This window comes from Oncorhynchus tshawytscha, linkage group LG09 (assembly GCF_018296145.1).
Source record: "Oncorhynchus tshawytscha isolate Ot180627B linkage group LG09, Otsh_v2.0, whole genome shotgun sequence".
NCBI classification, from domain to species: domain Eukaryota; kingdom Metazoa; phylum Chordata; class Actinopteri; order Salmoniformes; family Salmonidae; genus Oncorhynchus; species Oncorhynchus tshawytscha.
This window is the reverse complement of record NC_056437.1, coordinates 77011702-77021805: the sequence shown is the minus strand read 5'-3', so window position 1 is coordinate 77021805 and position 10104 is coordinate 77011702. Positions and strand designations below refer to the sequence as shown.

At 43.2% G+C, this 10104-nt stretch overlaps 1 protein-coding gene across 3 annotated transcripts in view; it reads left to right on the top strand.

Moving 5' to 3' along the window:
• The first annotated feature begins 1480 nt into the window (after window positions 1-1480).
• LOC112258696 (KN motif and ankyrin repeat domain-containing protein 2) overlaps window positions 1481-10104 on the top strand; it is a 31604-nt gene continuing 22980 nt past the window's right edge. Inside the window, exon 1 of one of the 3 annotated variants that reach the window (XM_024433223.2) lies at window positions 1481-1607. The gene's annotated coding sequence lies outside the window, so the exon portion shown is untranslated. The remainder of the gene's footprint in view (window positions 1608-10104) is intronic. The other 2 variants (XM_042327467.1, XM_042327468.1) reach the window with 2 other exon arrangements.

Genomic DNA, 10104 nt, shown 5'->3' with positions numbered 1-10104 from the left:
TCTTCTGACCCACTGGGAATGTGATGAAAGAAGTAAAAGCTGAAATAAATCATTCTCTTTACTATTATTCTGACATTTCACATTCTTAAAATAAAGTGGTGATCCTAACTGACCTAAAACAGGGAATCTTTACTAGTATAAATGTCAGGAATTGTGAAACTGAGTTTAAATGTATTTGCCTAAGATGTATGTAAACCTCCGACTTCAACTGTAAATAGACAGGGGTGTGTGTGCCTTTCCAAATACTGTCCAATCAATTGAATTTACCACAGGTGGACTCCAAGTTGTAGAAACATCTCACGGATGATCAATGGAAACAGGATGCAGCTGAGCTCATAGCAAAGGGTCTGAATATCAATGTAAATAAAGTATTTCTGTTTTTTATTTGAAATACATTTGCAAACATTTCTAATCCTGTTTTCGCTTTGTTATTGGGCATTGAGTGTTGATTAATTAGGAATTTTATTTGATCCATTTTAGAATAAGGCTGTCAAGGGGTTTGAGTACTTTCCGAATGCACTGTACTGTATATACCCTTGAGAGGGTTAATCATTCAGACACATGGTTTCACTGCCCTGGGAATATGAGTCCCTGGACTGGATTCAGCCAGCAGGGGAAATATTTAACCAACTAAATGATTTAAACACCTTCGTTTATTAATTGATAGGCTATAGGCCTATAGTATATTGTGTTATTAATGCAGATGGGTATCTCATTTTTATGTGTATCGACATATGGCATATTATTGCTTTATTAAAACATTTTGAGAAGAGATGTAACGTTCCATTTCGAATGGATTATGAATAGGCTGTGGATGGATTCTCCTGGAGCAACTGAACGGGTATAGTCATCTGGCTCTCAGGACGCATCTTTGCAGACATGAACCAACCTAATTCTTAGCCAGACGATGCCGAGCAGACCCCTCAGATCTCAATTTGAACCTGATGTCGGCTCAAGCCGGACTATGCGACCTTTTCTGTTATTTTTCATCGTGCAATTAATATCCTGTGCCGGTGTGCCTGACATTGTAGCCATGATGTTTATCTGCCAAAGTAAACGCCAATCGTATGGATGTAGTTATTGATGTGTAACACGCTATACAGTACCACTTCAATAAAAACACACCCACCCTTTTTTAGGCATTATTCAATTAGTGATATAGCTGTGGTGTATCCATTCTCTGTAAAACAGTAACCACATTTGCGTCCCTCAATCGACTATTTAGTCTTCTGTAAAACACGGTTAGATTCCAGGGGAGACTAGAGTATGACGTCATGTTACGCGGACCATAAAAAGAATGGAAAGCAAGAGCAATGCTGACGTACTTTAGGTCACTCTTGCATTAGGCTATATTTCTATAAGTCACACTGAGCCATTAATACGACGACTCTCTTATTATAACTCTTACATTTGACAATTTTGAATGAATATGCAGAGATGTCTGAGTGGAATGGGGTTTCCAGCCTAAGGTACTATTCTGGTCTAAGGCGCTCCTGGCCCTTTAAGAGCGGAGGGAGGGGGTTCTGAACCGCTAGGCTGCGGTGTTTTTGTCTCCATGTCAGTGAGCGCTCCTGGCCCAAGACGTCTGAACGGATTTATAAGGATAGGTAAGTACAACAGCCTTTTGATAAAATAATGCATTCTTAATTCCCAGCCGCCTGTATGTTAACATTTGCTCAATTAATAAGTCCAAAATGGTGTCTTGCGTAAGATTTCTTTTGTCCTATCCTTTCCCCGGTTTGTGTCTTACTTCTAGAAGTAACGGGTCTCTTATTGCCCATTCTTTATCTATTTAACTGCGTTATGTTTGTATGAATTGGTGTGCACTTTACCCTTAATATTACTATAAGTATTAATGGTCTAATGAGTGGTTTTGTTCTCGTGCATAGTAGGCTATTTAGCTGAGCATCATTGGCGATAATGCGCTCCTCGAGGGAACGCACACATTGCATTGGGTCCTGGCGCGTGTGTTATTGCTGAGACGTTCTGTGTTAATAGGTCATTCATGTTGGCTGAATTTTATTGACAGCTGAGAGAGCGGTCTCACATTTTCACTGAGGTTATTGTTAAAATTGGAGAGGAGATCTTCAGTTAATATTTGCGTTCTGGAACCTTTTGGAAACTTGCCACCCTCACTCTTTTGGCTAAACTTTTAAAAATTAGGAACTTAAACTAAAACGTTTTTCGATCAGGTTCTTTCTTCAATCAAAGTTAGTTTTGAAGTTGAATTCCTGAATACTTTAAAGATTATTCCCTCATTAAAAGAACCCCGTGATTGCCGTTACTCCAGGGAGAGGGTGGGTCCTTCCATTCTTCCACTTTTCATTAGCCTACTTCCAGATGTTCATCACTTTCTCATTGCTGTTCTGCCCTTAACTTTGATCTGGTTTAACCGCCCGTCCGTGGCTGGTGGTCAGTTCAGTGAACGGATGTCTGCCTCAAAAGCTATAGGGCCTAAGGGAGTGATGCCTCAACAAAAATGTGAATTCATTCTATTGGGTTTCCCTCCTCTAGAAGAAGCAGTGTCTGGAAGAACATTTAACGCCTGTAGGCCTAATAGCCTACTAATGATTTTCACGGTTTGTCTATTGGTCATTATTAAACTGTTGAACTTTGGGGTAGATGGATACAATCCAAGTGTCTTTTTGTGGAAATAGGCTACAGTCTAGATAGGTCCATATAATTGTATGGGGTCCTTTTGATCAATGATTGATCACTTGATAGCAGTCTGCTTTCACACAGACTATGACGACTTTATAGGTGACCGACACAGGTCTCCATAGGTGTCCTACAATGTAAGGTGCCCGGTTGGAGTTATCCCATGCTCGTGCCAGCAGCAGCGGGGATGGAATGCGTAGTCTGTCTCACCGACCACATTCCCGATTACAACGTTTGGAACGAGGGGCGCTGTAGTGGAATTCCAAATGGAGGAATGCAAGGTTATAAAGCCCATTTGTAGCGGTGGACCACACGCTGGGCATTTTAAATGATTTAGCTAGACTAATGGAATTACGCCATTAACCTGCATGAAGCTTCATGTCTGTGATTGTCTGGATTTATTATAATTTGCCAGCAGGTCATAGAGGGCCAGACTGTTCCCTTACTGACACCCCTCTGTTCAGCTGAAAGCATGGTTACACACATGAGCAATTCATTTAGAGTTGCCTATCATCTTGAATCAGGTAGTGGAATATAATTACAGACGCTCTGTGAGTTAATGCGTGTAGCCCGTCAAGTTATATTTCACTCTGCCATTTTACAGTTCATGTCCTCTTGTGGAGTCTGGAAACTAGTCCTATCACATCAGTCAATGAACAATTGTTACTGATTCAGTGAGCAGAAATCCTTGTACTTCTGCACAGAAAGGCATGTTATACTTGAGCCTTATACTACTGCCATAGAAGGTGTAATAGGCTACAGCTCAAATACACTTTTGGACGTAATGTGTAGTTTTATGCAAATTTCACCCAAACATAAGTTTCTTGTTTTGGTGGGGAAATGAATCACAGTTTGCACCTTTTTATTGATAGAATATCAATATTTTTTTCCCATGAATATGAGAGTAACTTATCACCAAACATCAGTATTGAACTGTTTTGGTGAAGCCTGTAGGCTATAGTTCCTTGAGTGATTAGCACAGTCATAAGCGTTGCTGTGGAGAGGTGCAGATGTGTTTAGCTATAGCAGGGGATGATTACAGAGGTTGGATATTAGAACGGGGCCAGATTGGGGGATTTGGCCGTTGAGGGTTAATACCCCTACTTATTTATCCAGACCTACAGCCAGAGACAAATCCTTTAATGTTTTCAGTCAACATATTCCTTTATCATGCATGTGGAGTCCAAGGAAGCATGAAATCATTATCTGCTGGACTAATCTCTGGAGTAATCCTTCTTAATACAATGAATCGTTCCGAAAGGGAAGATAGATTTTTCTATTCACTGACTCGCAACAACCTACTAATACCTTGTTGTGTGTTTGTGTATACCTGCCATGTCTATAGGGGTGGTTCAAGTCCTGCTTGTTGTTATCTCATTTACTTCACTCATTGAGTTACTCAGGAAACAATCAATGAGGATCCCGGTGAACGGATCACTTAAACACATCATCAGGGCTCCAGTGCTTGACTACTTCCTTCCGTTGCCCCACTGTGCGGCATGTGACCACCACTGACTGGCTCCACTGACCTGAGGTTTTAACCCCAAAACTGCTGTGAGTCTGACCAGCTTTCCCCTGCCTGACCGGACTAACAGCTCTGCTCTGGTCTTCGTCTCTGTCTCCCCTGAACCTTCCCCAAATCCTTCCAGAACACTGCCTCTCTGGCCTCCATCAACCCTTATCCCTCTACCTCCCCCTCTGCACAGGAATTCTCCCTCTCTCTCTTTCTCTCTCTCTGTTTCTCACTCGCTGTCTCTCCCATTCCTTCCAACTCTCTCTCTCTCTCTCTCTCTCTTTCTCTCTCTCATGCATATGGTTTTTCTTCTTTTGTTTCTGTTGTAATTCCTGCCTCTAGGCCCCACCCTTAACCAGGCAGTTTCCTTTTGGAGGGGTCAACACAATGACCAATGGCAGCTGTGATGCTGATGTTTATTCTTCTCCTGTTCCAGACGTAATGTGAGCAGGCAGGCAGGACTGAGGCCAGGTCAAGCAGTAAGGCCACTCCCTGGCTGTATGGGCCAGACTATTTCTGCAGAATGCCGTCTTTCTCTGCATACCCTACTCCCCCTTAATGTTAAAAACAGTCGTCCTATTTGCTTGCAGTAACAGGGCATAGGCTACATAGCTTGCCTGGGTTAAGGCTACACTGGCATTTTCAACCTCTCCCTGACCCAGTCTGTAATACCCACATGTTTCAAGCAGCTCAACATAGTCCCTGTGCCCAAGAATGCCAAGGTAACCTGTCTAAATGACTATTGCCCAGTAACACTCACATCTGTAGCCAAGAAATGCTTTGAAAGGCTGATCATGGCTCACATCAACACCATCATCCCAGACACCCTGGACCCACTCCAATTCACATACCTCCCCAACAGATCCACATATGACACAATCTCTATTGTACTCCACACTGCCCTCTCCCACCTGGATAAGAGAATGCTGTTCATTGACGACAGCTCTGCATTCAAAACACCATAGTGCCCTCCAAGCTCATCACTGAGCTCAGGATCCCGTGACTTAAAACCTCCCTCTGCAACTGGATACTGGAAGGGCTGCCCCCAGATGGTAAGGACAGGCAACAACACATCTGCCACACTGACCCTCAACACAGGGGCCCTTCAGGGGTGTGTGCTTAGTCCCCCCCCCCCTGCACTCCCTGTTCACCCATGACTGTGTGGCCACACACAACTCCAACACCATCTATAAGTTTACTGACTACACGACAGTGGCAGGCCTGATCATTGACGACGCGAGACTGCCTATAGGAAGGAGGTCAGAGACCTGGCAGTGTGGTGCCAGGACAACCTCTCCCTCAAAGTCAGCAAGACAAAGGAGCTGATCGTAGACTACAGGAAACAGAGGGCCGAGCATGCCCCCATTCACATCGACGGGGCTGTCGTGGAGTTGGTCAAGAGCTTCAAGTTACTCAGTATCCACATCACTAAGGATCTATCATGGTTCAAAAACATCAACACAGTCATGAATCGAGTACGACAACACCTCTTCTCCCTCAGGAGGCTGAAAAGATCTTCAAAAAGTTCTACAGCTGCACCATTGAGAGCATCTTGACTGGCTGCATCACAGCTTGGTATGGCAACTGCTTGGCATCCGATCGCAAAGCTGGGCCATAGTGCAGACGGCCCAGTGCATCACTGGGGCCAAGCTCCCTGTCATCCAGGACCACTATACCAGGCGGTGTCAGAGGAAGGCCCTAAAAATTGTCCAAGACTCCAGCCACACGAGTCATAGACTGTTTTCTCTGCTACCACACGGCACCGATACACCAAGTCTGGAAACAATAGGACCCTGAACAGATTCTAACCCCAGGCCATAAATGATAAATACTTACTTTAATAGTTAATCAAATATCTACCTGGACTATCTGCATCGATCCTTTTTGCGTTCACTTTTTTTGACTCATAACATACGCTGCTGCTACTGTTAATTATCTATCCTGTTGCCTAGTCACTTTGTTCCTTGTTATATGTACTAGCTCAATGACCTCGTACCCCTGCACAATGACTCAGTACTGGCACCCCGTGTGTATATATTATGGCTAAGTTATCGTTACTCATTGTGTATTTATTATGACTTTTATTATTATCTGTTATTATTTCTCTATTTTCTCTGCATTGTTGGGAAAGGCCCGTAAAGTAGGCGCTTCACTGTTCATCAACACCTGTTGTTTACCAAGCATTTGACAAATAAAATTTGATTTGAAAAATTTGATTTGACTTCACTGTTCCTAGTTCAGATCCACTATTAGTTATTCAGAAGCGCATCGTCCTCACAGTAGTTAGTTATACCCCGGTCGTACGAGAGCATCTGTCCTCCTCATGCACATGTGAAAGTCTTGTTTTTCATGCAAATGATGCATGACATTTGTTCTAGAAAGAGTGGTTTACTTGTAAAGTAACCACATGATGATAAATGGCTACCATCTTTGCCACTTCTGAGTAAAGACCAGCAATTCATTGGTCATTGGTTATTCATTCATGACCAGTTGGCTAAATTAAGCCTTCTGTTAGGATGAGAGTTAGGGTCACATACAGCAGTCCTCAGCAGATGCAGAAAGAGCCAGGAAGGTTTCTCCTCCAGCGAATAATGTAACACCAGCGTGATGTATGTATTTGTTGGTTTCCAAAAGAGTTTTCATAATAGTTCCAATTTGACCATGTATAGTTCCAGTTTTTTTTTCTCCCATAGTATTATACTCATTGGACATGCTGACAAAATAACATTCAGCTTCATTTAGGAACTAGAAGTGCTGCCTCTTTGTGTGCTGGGTTTCTATTGTGAGTCTCTTTTTATCCTTAAACCAGTAGTGGAATGTTCAAAATATGATCGTAATCTTACAGGCGGATCAAGTTCAGACGATGAAGAAAGGTCTTTTGAAATGTAATTCACCCTTGGTCAAGAGCTCCTCTTAACTCTCTTGAATCCCTGTGATGTCTACCCTGTTTTGGCAAGAGCAGAGGACACAACATTATGGTGTGGCCGCTGGGAGTTTCAATGACTCATACTGGTGGATTCGAAATCTTAGAACAGTCATGGTGTTCTCATTCTAGAAGTTTCCATTTAAAAGTTATTCCCTTCTCCCACCCTCTTTTCTTTCTCTCCCCCACTCCAGTCTCGCACCTCTTGTTGTTCACCCCCACCCCTCTTTCTTTTCTCCGTCTTTCACTCACATACTGTACCTCCACTCTCCTGCTCTCTCTTTACTTAACTCCCTCATTCTTTCTCCCTCTCCGTCTCATTTTCCCTCCTTGTTACTTTTTCTCCTGGGCTTGGAGGAAGTGACTGGGTTGTTTCTGGGTCTCGAGGGAATACAGAGATGGAGCTCCTTTTCCTGTAACCCTTTCTTCATCAGACCTCAGGCAATCCCACAATAAGCTATTTTAATGGCACATCAATGATATATAGCCTTTTATAATGAACAGTGAGAAAGGGTGACCCATGATGTACACTCTTCCAGTCTGGGGTCTAGCGTTGAGGGGTTGTGGTGTTGAGTGCCTCTGCATGGTGATCTCTTTTGAGTGGGTGTACTGTATACATGTCGTCATCTCACACTGCTTCTGTTGAAAGGTTACTACTGTCATGGTGGATTTTGGTACTCACCACTACAATTTCCCAGTATGTTTAGATGGAAGATAAGAACAGAGTTACAGTATGCCCTCCATATTTGTTTTTTCAGAGCTTATACCTGAAACAATGTACTGAAATGATTCAGCTGTTTTTGAGGATTTGTGGGAGTCCCATGGGTTCAATGGATCCTGGAGATTTTGTGTGTGTGTGCGTGCATCTGTGCCTGCCTCTGTGTGTGTGTGTTTTCAGCTGTGTGTGTGTGTGTGTGTGTGTGTGTGTGTGTGTGTGTGTGTGTGTGTGTGCGTCTGTGTGTGTGTTTTGCATGCTTGCATGCATCTGTGCCTGCCTCTGTGTGTGTGTGTTTTCAGCTGTGTGTGTGTGCGTGCTTGCATGCTTGCATGCATCTGTGCCTGCCTCTGTGTGTGTGTTTTCAGCTGTGTGTGTGTGTGTGTGTGTGTGTGTGTGTGTGTGTGTGTGTGTGTGTGTGTGTGTGTGTGTGTGTGTGTGTGTGTGTGTGTGTGTGTGTGTGTGTGTGTGCGTGCTTGCATCTGTGCCTGCCTCTGTGTGTGTGTGCGTGCGTGCATCTGTGCCTGCCTCTGTGTGTGTGTTTTCAGCTGTGTGATGAAAGGGTAGCCGGTGCAGACGTGGGAGTGTGTGTTAATCTCTTCAGAACTGTTTGACTCTGTCACAAAAACAAGAATGTACAAAAGTTTGCATAGCCTACCTCCTACCTCATAACACTGGGCACTACATACACATTGGTGTATACTGTGTATGTTGGTGTATACTGTGTATGTTGGTGTATACTGTGTGTGTAGTTTTAGATTAGTTATGGCATTTTATAGTCTGTATAGATTAGTTATTCCGCTGTTATTATACTCTATTTTGATATTTACTGACGCCTTCTAGTATGATAGAATCACATTTGTATTGATTTGTGATGACTGATAAGAGTAGGAGTCTAAGACATGTACCCAGACTTCCCAGACATTGGTTGCTCGTCATCACTGGGCCTGTTCGTATTTCCGCTCTCTGACAGTGTCTGGATCCACAACAGGGCCTCAGACACCATTACGTTTGTATTGAGGCTCAATTTCTTGGCTGTAACAGTCTCTCTATCTGTCTATCTATCTATGTGTCTCTCTCTCCTATCTCTCTCTATCTGTCTATCTATCTATGTGTCTCTCTCTCCTATCTCTCTCTATCTGTCTATCTATCTATGTGTCTCTCTCTCCTATCTCTCTCTATCTGTCTATCTATCTATGTGTCTCTCTCTCCTATCTCTCTCTCTCTGTCTATCTATCTATGTGTCTCTCTCTCCTATCTCTCTCTGTCTGTCTATCTATCTATGTGTCTCTCTCTCCTATCTCTCTCTATCTGTCTATCTATCTATGTGTCTCTCTCTCCTATCTCTCTCTGTCTGTCTATCTATCTATGTGTCTCTCTCTCCTATCTCTCTCTCTGTCTGTCTATCTATCTATGTGTCTCTCTCTCCTATCTCTCTCTGTCTGTCTATCTATCTATGTGTCTCTCTCTCCTATCTCTCTCTATCTGTCTATCTATCTATGTGTCTCTCTCTCCTATCTCTCTCTATCTGTCTATCTATCTATGTGTCTCTCTCTCCTATCTCTCTCTATCTGTCTATCTATCTATGTGTCTCTCTCTCCTATCTCTCTCTATCTGTCTATCTATCTATGTGTCTCTCTCTCCTATCTCTCTCTATCTGTCTATCTATCTATGTGTCTCTCTCTCCTATCTCTCTCTATCTGTCTATCTATCTATGTGTCTCTCTCTCCTATCTCTCTCTATCTGTCTATCTATCTATGTGTCTCTCTCTCCTATCTCTCTCTATCTGTCTATCTATCTATGTGTCTCTCTCTCCTATCTCTCTCTATCTGTCTATCTATCTATGTGTCTCTCTCTCCTATCTCTCTCTATCTGTCTATCTATCTATGTGTCTCTCTTTCTATCCTCCTCTCTTTCTTTTATTTATGTATGTGAATATCTATCTGGGTTGATCGTGTGTCTCTCTCTCTGCTCTCTCTCTCTCTATCTTCTCTCTCTCTGCTTGTCTCTCTCTATCTTCTATCTCTCTGCTTGTCTCTCTCTCTGCTTCTCTCTCTCTGCTTGTCTCTCTCTCTGTCTCTCTCTCTCTCTGCTTGTCTCTCTCTCTGCTTCTCTCTCTCTGCTTGTCTCTCTCTCTGCTTCTCTCTCTCTGCTTGTCTCTCTCTCTCTGCTTCTCTCTCTCTGCTTGTCTCTCTCTCTGCTTCTCTCTCTCTGCTTGTCTCTCTCTCTGCTCTCTCTCTCTGCTTGTCTCTCTCTCTGCTTCTCTCTCTCTGCTTGTCTCTCTCTCTGCTTCTC